Below are 16,482 nucleotides of genomic sequence, written 5' to 3' on the forward strand. Positions count from 1 at the left end.
CACTAGCTTAATCCAGCCTCGCTTCTCAATCTATATGACAAACTGTGAAGAGCTGCCAACAGGCCTTTAAAACTGAATACTGTTTCACAATCCACAGCCTGATAAATTTTCAAAAATAATAGGGGACATCTGCAGTCCCTTGTTAAGATTCCTTGTCTATGTGGAAAATTTAATAGAGTTTCCACAAGTAGAAAGTGTCCCCCACCAAGTTCTATGAAGGGGCAAGGCTCTTGCATTACTGTTCTTGTTGTTTAAATAGGAATTCTGGAGATCATTCATTCATCAATATGTACATTGATGTGCCCGGGGAATAGTGCTTTGGAACTTTGGTCTACGGCAGTGTTTTCCAACCTTTTCGACATCACGGTACCCTTGACCTCACTCTTCATATCTCACGGTACCCCTGCCATCCTCCCCCACCTTCCCCTCCCAGTTCCCCTGCTTGCCATCCCCCACCTTCCCCTCCCAGGGTGAAGGAAAGCATGGGGATGGGGGCGAGTGGCTGCTGACCTTGCGGCAGGTCCTGCCCCCTGGGCCAGCTCCATATCCTTGCCGGTGCCGGCAGGAGACACTGCAAAAGTGAGGGGGGCCAGTAGCATTGCCGCGGTACCCCTGGGACATGCTCACGGCACCCCAGGGTACCACGGAACCCTGGTTGGGATTTGCTGGTCTACAGGCTCAGCTGTCAGTGCAAATGCCGGAAAATAAGTTACATTTGGATAATGTGTACATTATGTGTGTATGAAGATACAGTTCAGTTACATTTTACCTCTTTTAAAGTCTCATTAATTCCCAAGGAAATTAAGCATATCTTAAACCAGTGGTGGCGAACCTATGGCACGCGTGTCAGAGGTGGCACTCAGAGGTGGCACACAGAGTTCATCATGTGGAGGGGCAGAAAATCCCCCCCCCCACATCTAGGCTTCTTGGGCCACTGGGCATGATGTGAGCGCACCATGGTGAGCAGGTAGGATTCGGCTGGGAGGCCTGGTGCCTGTGCTTACTTCTTTACCTGGGAGTAAGCTCAGTTGCTGGCAATGGGGCTTGCTTCTGAGTAAACCCTCCTAGGGTTGTGATTCACCCCTTCGAAGCGTCGCATGATTTCTTCAAAGCAAAGCCACCAACTACCACCAAGCTTACTCCTGGGTAATGTGCACCTCGGAGCCAACCATTTTTTCTAAACTAAAACCTCAGTATTCATGTTAAATTGCCGTGTTGGCACTTTGTGATAAATAAATGGGTTTTGGGTTGCAATTTGGGCACTTAGTCTCGAAAGGGTTCGCCATCACTGTCTTAAACTATAAAGCTAAAATTGGTAAATAATCAAAGTCTGGCTAGCTCATGTTAAATTTCAAGTCTTTTTAAATCCATCAACACTTTTTTGGGGAAATTCATCCTCCCCCAACTGTACATTGAGGACAGGCATGCCTCCAGACCTTTACAACTGAGTCGTTCCCTGGATATTTTGCTGTCAGAACGCTGCATTTTAATGGGGTTGGTTTTAATAACACAGAGCCATTATTTAATGTTTATCTGAATTTGGTTTTACCGATTTTAATGTGCTCTACCTATTTATCTGTACACCGCCCTGAGCCCTTCGGGGGAGGGCGGTTTATAAATACAACAATAAATAAATAAATAAATAAATAAATAAATACCACTGTGGTTGCAGCCAGAGTGGTTCTACAGACTCTACCACAGTTGCAGCCATGTTCAGAGTGGCCAGAGCCACATCCAAGCCTAGTAACTCCCTGGACTCTGTCATGGCCCTGATCTTCAGATTTATATATCTGCAGATTTATATTACACACATACACACTCACAAATAATATTTAAATTGTCATTAAAACTATGTGTTTATTACTGACATTGGCAAATGACCCAGATCTCTACTAAACTCTAACGGCTTTGCTTTTGTGTAAGAAGTATTCTACATATGATATCAGGATATATGTAAAGGACAGGCACTTGCAGTGAAACAATGGACTTCAGAAAAAGAGAATTAGCTTTGCTTCAATCCCACCAAACCTGGATTGTATCAACTATATGAGTTTGTTCTTGGTTCTCTGGCTGCTTCCCTTATGACACTCTGTGAAATAAAACATAGCTGTGGAAACATATCTGTTTTATTTTCTTTCAGATAGTTCTTCGAGTTTCATAAGAACTAATAAGATTTAGTTCTGCTCCAGAATATTCAGCTAATATGATCAGGAGTGCCTAAAATAGATATTGATGCAAATATTTTGTCACCTGGCAACGTAACTAGATTTCTAGAAGGCGCTAAGTTACTTCAGTCACATAAATAAACTTCCAAGTTCTATAATGAGAACCATAATTGTATGGTGTCTCTCAAAAACTGACCAGTTCTGAAGCCAAAATTTCTAACATGCCTTTCAACCTTAAGATTCAAATAAAAGTCCTTCTTTAGTTTTGAAGCTACAATCCAATGCAGATTTAATCATGCAAAGGCCCATTTATCTCGATGGAGTTAATGCTGTATTGCATAATGGACGTAATGTATGCTCCAACGTCATCCAAGAAATCTAATGTCATCCAGGTTTTCTTTGCCAGTATTCAGTCTCTTTAAATCATAGTTAATCTATGTAAAATAATGCTTCAACCCTATTAAATAGCATACACTATCACAGTTAGAAATAGCTTATGTGCTATTTCTGGAGTCCACTGATTAGATGACAGCATATTTATAAGTGCTTTGCTCATCGCCCTGAAAAGTTATAATGACCATAAAACAATATCCTGTATGATTGAAATAAACAGTGTAAATTAAACATATTTATTATTTCATGCTTTTCATTACATCATTCTCATGTCTAAAACATGAGGTTACAAGAAAGCAACATATCTCAGAATTTAGGCAGCACATTAGCAGGACAAACATATTTAATGTCTTAATATAGGTATTGGTTTAGAGGTATTAGAAAGGTGCTGATAGTTCATTAGATTAAAGTGCAAAACAAATGAGAAATGCAGCATTAAGCATTATTAAAAATAATTATTTTCTTGATGCAATTAAACTTGAAATATAAACATGCAAGCATTTAATTATGCCTAAAAGTTACAAACTAAAATAAAAAGAATGCTTTAACTATGAGTTCCAGAAGAAAAACTATATACATGTAGACATTTTTCTGTAAAAAAATCAAAGGCGGAATGAACTAAGCAGAATCAACAATGTTTAACAAAGAATCTGAGAGAATCTTACAAACCTTTCAGCTCTTAAACCAGTGTGAAGAATTTCATAAAGAATATAATTCAGGCTTGGAAGTTGGTCTCCCTTTTGTCTAAGAAAGCTGGAAGTTGCTTTAACTATTCATTCAAGATTGCTTGGTCCACAGTCAGCATTGAGGTGACTGTGGCCTCTGAGTTACATCTGTCCTCTCTGTGTAATTCCTACCCCTCTCAACTATATTTGGCAACTGAACTCATGTTTCAGCAGACTGCCATTATCAGGAATTCCAACAGAACAGACGTTGGGCCTAGATAAATGAGCCACTTCAGTGTACTTAGTATTTATAACTTCAAGGAAGATAGCATTGTTGGAGTTCACCATAGCGTTTCAATACCTTTATTTACAATACTAAGTGATTTAAAACATGATGCTTACAAGTAAAGTCACAACTAGCCTGAGGAAATGTTCTGTATGGTTTAGTCATTAGGAAATAAGCTTCAAACAGAATTTCAAATAAGCCTCTGAATGTACATTATATTTGTGTAATCAAATGCTAGTCAATTTACAATCAAATTGTTTGGTCACAATGCATATATGGAAACCCAGAAATTAATGCTGTTCTGATTTCTTACATAGTTCTTCACTATGTTCTTCACCAATCTTTAGACTTTGAAAAACTATTCTGTTCATTTTCCCTGGCATACCTTTTCACATTTACAGTTTATATTAGAACAATACATTTGAATTCCAAAGTGAATCTAAGGCCCCTTCCGCACACACGAAATAATGCGTTTTCAAACCACTTTCACAACTGTTTGCAAGTGGATTTTGCTATTCCGCACAGCCTCAAAGAGCACTGAAAGCAGTTTGAAAGTGCATTATTTTGCATGTGCGGAATGAGCCTAATATTCTGCAAAATTACAGACTTAGTACTTGTGATCATGCAGAGGCAAGTACTTCAATGAAGCATCCAATGAAGCAAGTACTTCAGTGAAGCATCCTGGGGACAAATGCCCCAAGTGAGCCACCATAGGGTCATATGTGTGGGTGGAAAATTGCCCCCACATCCCTCCTCCTTCTCCCCTTAGCCTGGCCCAGCCCCACCAGACTGCTTTCTTCAGCCAGAAGAACCTCTGCTGAAGGAGCAGGCTGGTGAGGTCACTGCCTTGTTTCTCTCGGCCTGCCCCAGCAGACCCACCCTGCCAGGTTACCTGGGACCGCCGCCACCTAAGGACAGGTAAGTGGGGTGCAGGGGGACATGGCCCAGGCCCACAGGCCCCCCACCCCCAAAAGGCCAGTCAGGCCTGTGGGGGCCCAGCAGACCTTCCTGCCCCCACCCCCAAAAGGGCAGCTGGGTCTGCAGGGACCCAGCAGAGGCCTACCCACCCCCTCCCCACAACAACTCTCCCTGACCCAGGGATCCAAAGAGCCCTGGGCAAACAAGCCCTCCTGCCCTCCCCCCACCCCAGCAACCTGAGATGTGGATGTGAAGGGGAGCCTTGCAAATCCTGGTCCCTCTGGCCCCAGGAGCCCAGAGAACCCTGTCAGCACTCCCAAGCATTTGCTGCTTGGTGACCCTGCCTTCCCCCCCAAAGAGCCAGGTTGTAGCAAATCTGTGCATCTAGCCCTCAGTATTGGCATTGGCATTCAAAACAGAGGTCCCCAACTTTTTTGAGCCTGTGAGTTTATGTTAGTACGTGCCTTATATTGTCAGTATTAAAATTCAATGTGTGCAGCTACTGTGTAAAACATGACTTGAAATTTGTCCCCGTCCTTCCCCTACCTTCCTCCTTTCCTGCCTAGCTCTGTGCTGTGTTTCCAATTCGGGGGGGGGGGGAATTGGGGGTGTTGGATATAACACTATAAAATGTTTTCACAGCAGTATTAAAACATTTTGAAAGCATTTTAAGTCATATAACTCTTAAACACATTTTAAAGTGTTATAATAGTTGTTAAACATTTCTGCTGTGTGTCATGGACCATTGCTGTATTCAGATTTGTGAGTTGGGGCATGTTCTATTATGTGATGGTGACTTTGAGATGACCTGGTGCAAAAAAACGTTCTTTGGTCATGGTGGGGGAGGGCAGCCATCCATATGGGGGGAACTCAGATTTTGCCCTGGGCTCCGTTTTCCCTAGCTATGCCTCTGCAATCATGAAGTATGTAGTTTAAATTGTGGAATTATCTGTATCAGCAGACTTCAACCTTTTCAAAATCTACCATTAAACTGAACCTATAATCTTGGTTTAATAGGCTATTTCCACATGGGAAAAATTCTCCACGTTGTTTTTAGTGTCATTGCTAATGCAGAGCAATATGAATTGGTGACAGTTTCCATATGAAGAATTTTCTGCATAATTTCCTCCAAACTTAAAACAAACAAACAAACAAACAAAAATGTTTCTCTTCCCCATGTACCCCTCAGTGAATCCACATTGACTCTCGGGATAATGATAATCATGGGCACTGTAGTGAGTCACCATCCTTTTCTTAACTCGTGTGCTAGAACACAATATCGCTATACAAATACTAACCTATCTTGTCGATTCTTTTTCGCACTCCTTTCTTGTGAATGAGGACAAAACAAAATCCTGTACCTTTCCCTTTATATCTTCACAAAGGAGTAGTGACCTCATTTTTAAAAGAATCCACTTTCTCTCTATAGATATATAGATTGAAGAATGAACAAAAACAAATTATTATGAATTGGAAATTCAAGCAGGGAGCTTATGATTTTCAAAAACTGCAGTATTGCTAACAAATTGGGTGTGATTTTTTCATTTTTTTTACATAGGTTAGATTAAACACAAACATTCATACAGAGTATTCTATCCAAATGCCTGTATTTAATCTAAGGCTACAAAGTGAAAAAAACAAATACAATTTATGGACATGTGGTTGTGGAACTTGAGAATGGCTTTACCATTAGTAGGCTTCTGTGAAAACTCAGATGATTCATGTATATAATTTATTTCTCTAATGATTTAACATCTCTTGACAGTTAAAAAGCAGTCAAGGTCCACAGGATTTGGATTAAAGATGAAAAAGCACGAACTACAGCTGAGCTATAAAGTTCCTTGCCAACGAAATCTAAGGAACTTCCTGGACAGGGAGGTGAAAGTGATACCGCGGAAGGCTAGGGACAAGTCTGTCATAGCTAAATAGTGTTAAGAGCAGAGGGATTCTTTTGGATTTTCCATCAATCAACATAACATAGAATTTCACTGAGATTTTCTTCTAAAGAAGCATAAAACAACATATCCAGATCAGAGCAGCAATTTCAACATTAAATTTGGGTCTAAATCTCTGCTGGATCCCCTAAATATTCATTTAGCATTTCTAGAAAGCCGTAAGTTGCTAGGATTTGTTGCAGGACTAATCCAGTTGCCTTAATCTGGGGAACCCAGTGTTCAGATATCTGTTTGATGTGCTTTTCTGTGGGTTTAATTTTGGTTTAAACTGCTTTTGTGATATGTTTTTATAATGATTTGTTTTAAGTGTTAGCTGCCTTGGTGACTCTGATTGGACAGAAAGGTGACATATATTGTTGTAAATAAAAGAAAAATGAAAATGTGGACATAGCCTAAGACAGTGTGAATGTTAATTAATTTACAGCTAAAAGAATACATTGACAATGAGTTTGTAAAGTATTTTCTTCAGCAGATTAATCTCTCTGATGTATGTAATAATTTTTTCCTCCAGAGAAGAAACATTTTTTAGTGATGCATACTGGACTGGTCGATCAGGGTGACTTGTAAAATATGTTTTAGTGATCTTTTTCATTTGTTTCAACTTTGGACAACTTGAAGCAGCTTAGACATGCTCACAGTAATTACACACTGAATAGCTTAGGTTTAACAAGGTAGCGATTTAGGTTAACAAGGTAGTCTTAACTATGCATCAGCTCTGGATTTATACAGTTCCCATATTGTCAGAATATGTAGGTTTGTAGTTTGTTTATAGCAACCCACAGCCTTGATTCAATAATCTTGTGCTTGACAGAGCAGAAAAAAAGCCAAAAGCTAGAGAGTGTCATTTGCCAATCTCCCTAGATAAACTGCCCAAGACAGCTCATAACATATTTTAAACCATCTAGGGCCAGTTCTGTATGGTCCAAATATCCCAGGATGGGCAAGTGAAATATCCCAGTTCGTGCAAGTTTTCTGCACAGTTCCTGGTGTCAAAGCAGGCCTGCCCCCGTGTTGCCCTGCAATATTTCCCTTAAGCTGGGATTTTCAAAAATAGCCAAATTGGCGATTCTTTTCAAATATCCCAGGGTGACCCGGCTGCCGTGCAAACACCATGGGAGCAGAAACGGTTTATTTTTTCACCTCGCCACTCTGGTTTGACTAATCAAGAGGGATGCACTTGTGGTGTAAATACAAAATAACAAACTGGAGTATTACCTCCTGGTCCTAACTTGGCTCCTGGAAAGAAATGGGCAGCTGAGGGACAAACCGGGATAAAATAGACCCAGGTTTTTAAAAAGCAGTGGTACACAGGTATAATTTTGTCGCATGGAAATGACCTAAAGGAACAAAAGCACACCAGTAAAACATAAACATGAAAGCAACAAATAATTCAACATTAACTAGGCTTGGAGATTCAGGTGCAACAAATACCAGATTCGGCACGAATCTGGGCAAATTCGGGCACATTAGGATGAAAATCGGTTGAATATATCCTGCCCGAATATGAACAAATCCGAATGCAAGGTATTTGGGCTTTTTTTGGTGTATTTTTAGTGGTTTTTTTAAAAGATTTGGGCCTGCAGGGGGTGTATTTTTAAAGCTAGTGGTACCAAAATTTCAGGGTATCATCCGGAAACTGTCCTGATGATACCACTTGAGTTTGGTTCGGGGGGGGGGGGGCAAAGTTATGGATCCCCAAAGGGAGTGCTCCATCCACCATTGTTTCCAATGGGAGCTAACAGGAGATGGGGCTACCCCTTTGAAAATTGTAAGATACTGATTATAACCTGGTATGATTATACCATGCGAAAACGGCCTAGGACAGGCTGACCTGAGTTCAAGGGAAACACATGAGAAAGGAAGCAGACATGTTCTCTTTTCTCATTTGAAGGTGATAAGTGGACAAATTAAGGGCTGACCAAACTGGGGAAGCTAAACTTTGCTCAGGTTGAAGCTTCAGCAATATTGTTTCATTATTATCAGCAATAATTTTCCCTTGCTAGGCTTAATGAGGTAACTCATTTCTAATTATTTTGTTTGTATCTTCATATAAAAACTTGAATTGTCTGATGAGATTTTTGAGAGAGAGGAACTTAAGTTGATCTGGCTTGCTAGATTCAGCAGACTCTCCTGTGTACACAATAAAATTTTCCTTCTACTATTAACAAAGAAATTATCTGCATGTCTGCTTGAATAGCCACTGCCAGCTGGCAAGCTCGCCTCCCAGTGAGCAAGGGGTCTTTCCCTTCAGTGGTGTATTTTTATCTTGTTGCCTTGGGTGTAAAATGAACTAGTCACACCTATCCAAGCCACCTGCAACATATGCAGAACATGTGATTGTGGTAATGTGTAAACAGAACATGCAAATGGTATGACAGTATCTCACAGTGGTTTCATGCTAAACACCATGTGGGACCAACATTAGGAATGCTATAAGGTCAAGCAGGAGCTTAGCACCACCTTCTGGAAATCAGTAGACAAACAGGAACAAAAACAGTGATGGGTAGTGCCCCAGTCCCTAACCCATACTGTCTAGACAAAAGGATACTGTAGTCAATAGTATCAAAATCTGCTGGGAGATTAAGAAAAGATTACAGATATGTATTCCCCTTGTCCCTGACCTAGTAAAGAAAACGCAGCCCCAGAATTATCCTGGGCTGCCATTGTGGCTGGGGAGGGGCAAGCAAAAAGACCTGGTTGAGGTAGGTGTGGCTGCACCCAGGCTGGTGTCATGTGATGGGGCCTTGTCATGTGACAAGGGGGCCTGGGGCGAGACATCGATGAGAGCGGACCCACCCTCCCCCTTTTTTCTGTGTTGAATTAGTTGAATTTATTGTTGATACTTACATTGCTTTTTTCATTGTAGCCTTGGTGGGTTGGGCATAGGAGCACATCCTTTCTGGGGAGGCTGAGCTTGCATGTCAAACTCCCTGCAGTTGGGGGCCTACCTGCAGAAGTCTGGGGATAGGGTGGGTTCAATAACACAAGACATGGAGGCTTTGCTAGGGAGTCTGCTAACCCTGGCAAGAAGGGGTGTCATGTAATGGGCACACGCTCAGGTGGCCCCTAGTAACTTTCTGTCCCAACTCCACAATAGGGAGTGGGGATGGTGCCAGGTTCAGCAGTCTCGCTGCCTAGCGGCCGGGTTCAGGGCGCTTGCTGCCTGGAGGCTAGGATGTGCCCCTTATGCTTGCCCAACTTCCTATGTTGGTTTTAATGAAATGGGCTGCGGCCAAAGTTAATTCCAAAGAAAGCTGAGTCTGTGCTTATTGATATGCAAGCCTCCACACATCAGCACGCAACATTAATCAGAATGACCAAGTTTTATCCAAGACTACCTGAAGTTGTAGAGTCATGAAATAGGTAGAGTCTTGGCTGCTGGTCCATAGTTGTTTATATCATCAGGACATTTTCCCATAAATGCTCAAAGAAATATGTATAGGGCAAACTTTTAATCCTAGCTTTGCATCTATAGGTTGGATCCAGCTACTCAATCTCAGCCGATTGTTTCGTAGCAGAGCCCCTGTCCCAAATGAATTATACCTATGGAGATACTTTTCATAGCCTTTTTGGTGGTCAAAGGAAACTCCATCCTCCCATTTCTGACCACTGGACAATCTGATTGGATTCAGCCCAATGATCTGCCTCTGTTCCAAAAGTATGCTGTGGCTATCACTTGTAAACTGATAAAAGTGTAAATAAATACTGCTTTCAATAATGTTATACTGCTAGTCAATACACTTTTACAATAAAGTCAGAAAAGGAGGATTTCTTGCACTAGATCACTGCACAGTGGGATAACTACCCTCATCATATTTTCTAAAGTTTCTGATTATTTTTAATTTTTAAGATGATGTCGGTGTAATTTCCTATAAACTGCTCCAAAGCACAGTTCTTTGTGACACTATAGGGATATCCACTAGTCTATATCAGGATTTCCACCTTGGAAGTATAAGAGGCAGTCGACATCAGACAAATGCGGACAGCTGTATAGTGATGACAGATGCTGTGTGCTAAACAAAGATGAAAATGCGAAATGATGTGATTTACACTCCACAAGAAAGAATACAGTTTGTTGTGGGTATGTGCCAAAATATCTAATTCATAATCTACCAAATAGTGTTTGACTACTAAAATAAAACAAAGAGAAGTAAAAGGAAAAGAGAGAAAAAGGGAAGGAGGGAAAGAGGAACTGACTCTTCTGTGTGAATGCAGAAGGAAGTGTTAGGAAGGCACTTAGCTAAGTACTATTTTTGGAAAGAATTTCCACAGAGTTGGATGGTCTTTAAGCTTTTTCTTATTTGATTGGCTAATAGACAGGTGCTCCAGAAGGTGGGGGCAGAAGTATTCCAGGCCTTATCATATTCTGTGTTGATGATGAATAATGATATTGATTGCCTGAATTATGTCAAATATAATTTAGGTTTTTCTTATTATAGACACTGATGACAATTGTGAATGGAGCTCTTATGCAGTTTATTGTTACATACTCGATCTCTGATCACATCTGTCCATGTTATGAAAGGAAAGGTAATATGTCTTAGCAATTGTTGGCATCTTTTTGGTGGCCTTTGAATATCAGGAAATGATTTTTCTCGTGTATACCTTAGGGTTTGGAACATACACGCTTCTCACATAGTTGGAGGAAGAGGACAGATTTGTAGCTGTGACCAGAAAAAATAACTGAGAAGCTAGAAGGGATCACATAATAATTCTACAAACACTTTTCTGTAAGTAAGCCCCACTGAATAGACTTGAGTAGGATTGTAAGTAGATTTGCTTAGGGCAGCTCTCAGAGAGAGTAGTAGATAGACTCTGCTGGACAGGGGTAGTTTGGGGAGAAGAAATAGCCCTGGAAATGGACCATGCCTCAGACAATCTGGCCACCCACCTCCCCCCAAATAAGAAAAGAAGTGCCTTCCCAGCCAGCTTTGAGCAGAAAATGTCTTGCCAAGCTCGCAAGCCAATCTAGGTGATATTGGGCATGCCCATTGCTTGGCACAGCAAAGCCAGATGGGGTGGCACAATCCCTTACTGTGGTGCACCCTGTCCCTTGCAACAGTGAGGTCAGGCCTGAGAAGTGTAGGCTGGAAAGCACACCTCTCACCATGGGGAACCTTTCTTCTCCATGTCTCTGGCTGGTGTCTCCTCCACTGTTTTCAGGCTGGGGTCATGAAGGAAGGGTGTAGCCCCTAAGCCTGGGTGGTCCCATTGGAGGCCTCAATAGCAGTCCATCAATGCTGTGGGAACTGGGTGAAACACCATGCATGATGTGTCTCTCTGGGGAGCTTATGTGAGGCAAGAGTTCTTCTGTGCCTCCAGTTTGCTTTCCATAACTATTTGTAAATTAGTCATACTTTAATGAAATCATGCCTCCTATGCTCTCTCTAATGATCCAACCCAAGTATAATACTACTCTAGGAATTTCTCATGGCTAGAGGTAGCAAGACACATCAGTGTAAATTATTACAAATAATATATGGGAGGATGCATGACTTTGTTTGAGCCAGGATGAAGTAATGGCTGACAGCGGTGGATTCTAATCTGCAGAACTAGTTTTGATTCCCCACTCCTCCACATGAGTAGCACACTCTTATCTTATGAACAGAATTTGTTTCCACGCTCTTACACATGAAGCCTGCTGGGTGACCTTGGACTAATCACAGTTCTTCAGAGTTCTCTTAGCCCCACCTACCTCACAAGGGCCTTTTCCGCACACGCAAAATAACGTGTTTTCAAACCACTTTCACAACTTGGGTGCTGTGTGATTTCCAGGCTGTATGGCCGTGTTCTAGCAGCATTCTCTCCTGACGTTTCGCCTGCATCTGTGGCTGGCATCTTCAGAGGATCTGAAGAGGATCTGAAGATGCCAGCCACAGATGCAGGCGAAAGCGCCAGGAGAGAAGCATACTAGACTGTTCCTTCGAAACTCCTACAAGCACCCAAGTGATTCCGGCCGTGAAAGCCTTCGACAATACACTTTCACAACTGTTTGCAAGTGGATTTTGTTGTTCCGCTCAGCTTCAAAGAGCACTGAAAGCAGTTTGAAAGTGCATTATTCTGCATGTGCGGAATGAGCCAAGGTGTCTGTTGTGGGGAAAGGAAAGGGAAGGGCTTTGTAAGCTGCTTTTAGTCTGTTTACATGAGAGAAAGCTGGGTATAAATCCAAACTTCTTCAGGTGTATGGTTGAGGTGGCTATGGTTCCATCCTGGCCTCCCTCTTGAAAAAATTATTCTTCAGTCTGAGGGGCTGAACAAAATGACTTTTTGGTTTCTGTGAGAGCTTAGGTTGCCAGGTCCCCTTGGCTACTGGTGGGAAAAGAGGGGAGGGGAGGATTGCCTGATCAAGGTTGAAAAACTGCTGGAGATTTAGGGATGGAGGACAGCAACCTCAGTGGGGTACAGTGTCACAGAATCTTCCCTCCAAAATATCCGTTTTCTCCAGGGGAACAGATCTTTGTAGTCTGGAGATGAGCTGTAATTCCAGGGGATTCCCAGTCCCACCTGGAAGTTGGCATCCCAACTTTTAGTCCTCAACATCCTTTGTTTACCTTTCACTTGAAGCGTGCTCCTGCATTTACTTTTAAAAACCTAACGCCTATAATCATCTGTATCCATTAACATATACCGTATCCATTAACATATTCTACCGCCTGCTTGCAATTGATTTCATGTCAGAATGTCTCCTAAGGAACTTCTTTTTTTTAATTAAAGATAAATAAATAAATCCAGCATAACAAATCCCAAATTCCCATCTCCCGGTTTGTGATTGTGTGGACTGACAGCTTATTTTCCAGTGTTCAGTTTTGATGGATGACACCCAACAGAATGGGGGCAGGGTCATGGGAGACTGCTAGCATTGTGTGCAGCCTGACTTTTCTTCCAAGGAAAACTGTAAGTGATGTCACATTGCTCCAGGAATTGCTGGAAACCCTGTGTTAAAGCCATAGAGTTCCCAGTAAATCCTAGATTCAATTGATGTTACTTCTGGGATTCCTCCAGAAATGCCACATCCAAAACCTGCCATATCCAAAACCTGTGATTTTTTAAAAATCTCCCATTATCCAAAGAAGCAGTGGTGGGAGGAGAGCTACTGGAAGGTGGTCTCCCACCACAGCAGGTGACCTGGCAACCCAGTTCCTTCCTGAAAACTTCCACAGCACCAAATCACTGCATACAGATGAAAAAGGCACAGGGATGGTCCAAGGGTTATCAGCACCTTACGGAAGCTGCTAGTTGAGTGCTCCTCTGTTGTTAGCAGTGTGCCTCCCTTACCAAAGTCTCTTTGTGACCAAAATGTCTGCACCTGTGATATGCAATCTTCTGGGTGAGCCTCAGTAGCCCATGGGGAGTGATACCAGCCTTGGGCACCACAACCCTACCAGGGTAGCATGGGTGAGACTGCAGAGACAGCGGTGGGCTTCCCTAGTCTGCTCAACACAACTAAAGCAAAATTGCACCAGTGGCACCACCCAGTTTGCGTCCAGTTGAGGGAAGCTAGCTGGGGTCTGTTGGCAGATCAGAGAAAGGGAGGAAGACTGTACAGTTGCTGCAGAGCTGATCACTTTATGCCACAACTGCTAAAACCTTTTTTTGCTTATGTCATACTGCTTTAGGGACCTTATTTAAATAGACCGGTTAGTGGAGACTGATAAGTTCTTGAGGGACAGGTATGACACCAGCAGTAGGAATAGGTCAGTTTGGCATTTTCCCCATGGTCCAAATATCCTGGGATGGGGATGGGGTAAAACATCCCAGTGTCCATGATTTTTGCATGGCTTCCGGTCCTAAATTGGGACTTCCCTGTGTAATTTCCCTTATCCCAGGATTTTCAAAAATTGCCAAATTGGAGGTTCTTTTTTAAAATCCCGGGGTGAGCCTGCTAGAGCCTGCTACCATGCAAAAAATTTTCATCCAGGTCTCAAATCAGCTCCTCCACAGTAATGGACAGCTGTGTGAAGGGAGAAACTGAGATAAAAACAACCTAGGTTGTATGATCCTGGGTCTATCCCAGGATATTATGTCCATCTGGAAAACGCCTTTGAAATCTAGATAGATTCATTCCAAGTTTTGATGGGCCATTTGAGGGTGGCGGCGGGGGGTTTCAACTCATACTAGAGTTTTGGTTGTTTACTTGAAAATAAAGAAATTAGTAAAACATAGCAAAACATTGTGTCATTGTCAGATGACTTTTTAAAAGTTTTTAAATACATAAATACTATTTTTGAAAAATAAGATGGAATAGAAAATTGGCAAGTATCTCAAGGCATGTATGGATAAAATGAGTTTGCTAAGCCAGCTGCTTATCAGCTGTACAGTGAGGGGGTCCATAGGACTTCCACATCTCTAGGAACTGGGTTACAAGCTATATATGACACGGCAGGGGGAATTGGGGATTGGTAGGGATCAGCACCTCTGGGCCCAATTCTACACAGATAACACTGTTGCTCTCACCATTCTAAGAAATTTAAGAAATACTGGAAAAAATAAATTAGTTCCAGTTTAATTTTTTGCACATTTTGTACAGATTTCAAGATGAAGAAATACTGGCTCCTGGTTAAATAATACTGAACCATTCTTAATTATTTGAGTTGTGAGGTGCTCAATTTTGTTTGCTTACTGTGTTAATATCTATTTAAAACATGAAGGATCAAAGTCCTCCATGAGCTTTTTTTGAGAAACGAAACTCATTTCTATTGGCCATTTGAATCCTTGCTGGCAGGAAAAGAAAATGAAACAGGCTGTGTTGAGCCAGCGCCCTGTAAGTGCTGTGGATTATATAATAAAACAATCTTAAGTACCCTTTCGACGCAGCTGTGCTTTTTCAGTTCCTGAAATTGGATGAACAAAGCGGAGGAAAGATAAACTGGCAAAAATCTCCACATTCTCCAAGGAACCAGCGTAATTAGATGTGGTATGGCATTCACAGACAAGGGTGGCATAGAGAAGTAAAGGGGTTTTGTGTATGCATATGTGCTGAAAACAGCACCAAATATTGTTGGGGAATGTATATTAGTAGGATTCCTATTTTTGAAAAAAAATATGCTAGGTGTGTTCTAGTGTTTGATTTGAGGGCTAACAAGAGTCTAGTCCTGAAGCCTGACACTGGGTGGTAGTGGTGGTGCTGGGGCTAACCACACATTTGACTTTTCCAATATGCATCCTTGGAACCATTTAATGGAACAATTCTGGCAGTTCTGTGTTTAGAACCCAGTTCCTAGGGATGTGGGGGCCTGATTTGGATTGGGAATGAGATGTGTCAAGCCTTTCTCGCATGCTGTTTTTCTGCTCTGGAACAGCCCTGGGAAGCTGCTATTATTTGTCCTCCTGGGGAAATGTAACGTTTCAGTAGGCTGCATGTATACTGTAGGTAAGGTTTACAAGTAGGGCAAATAGTAGTTCTGTGGAATCATTCATATTGTAGTAGAGTAGACTTTATTTACAGTCAATGACCAAATATATTACAAATCTCCAATTTAGTAAAAAACTACATTCATTCATATTGGGAAAATAATGTATGGGGAAGGCATAAATCCACCCAAGCCTAATTAGAATCAGGCTCAGCAGGCCTTCAAAGTGAGTTCTGAGCATTAAACTTTCAGATTTTCATGTGTCATCTAGTTCAGGGATGAATAATACGTAGTTGGTATTTGGCAGACAAATGGATGGAATTCTGAAAGAACTAATAGGCAATGCTATTTTTTCATGTGGGATTTGTTTATACATCATTGTGTCTTGTGATTCAGTTGCTCTTCATCTTTTCATAGTAATGTGCACACTAGCATCTGGATTCAGAATTCAGGTTCAAAAATCTAAATTAGGGCCTTTTGAATTCAGATTTTGGAAAATCCATAATTTTAAAATGTCAAAACTACATTAAAGTCCATAGGAATAGCCATTTCCCACTTCCCAAAAAACAAGAGAAGGACAAATCACTTTTTAAAACAAAATTTCACGCAGTCCTCTACCCCTTTCCCATTGCCTATTTCAGCCTTAAAGATTTGAGAAAATGTTGCAACTGAACAAAGCAACAGCCACTGTTGCCAGAAAGCACTGGCAAGCATTAGGAAATGACTGGCATGTGGACTTGAAAACAGGGC

At 41.6% G+C, this 16,482-nt stretch overlaps 1 protein-coding gene across 2 annotated transcripts in view; it reads right to left on the minus strand.

The window, feature by feature from the left end:
- Positions 1–3,355, minus strand: part of PALLD (palladin, cytoskeletal associated protein) — a 270,815-nt gene extending 267,460 nt beyond the window's left edge. For both annotated transcript variants that reach the window (XM_048509988.1, XM_048509987.1), the window contains exon 1: positions 3,228–3,355. The gene's annotated coding sequence lies outside the window, so the exon portion shown is untranslated. The remainder of the gene's footprint in view (positions 1–3,227) is intronic.
- Between the last annotated feature and the right edge of the window lie 13,127 nt (positions 3,356–16,482).

Source organism: Sphaerodactylus townsendi, linkage group LG10, assembly GCF_021028975.2.
Source record: "Sphaerodactylus townsendi isolate TG3544 linkage group LG10, MPM_Stown_v2.3, whole genome shotgun sequence".
Taxonomy (NCBI): Eukaryota; Metazoa; Chordata; class Lepidosauria; order Squamata; family Sphaerodactylidae; genus Sphaerodactylus; species Sphaerodactylus townsendi.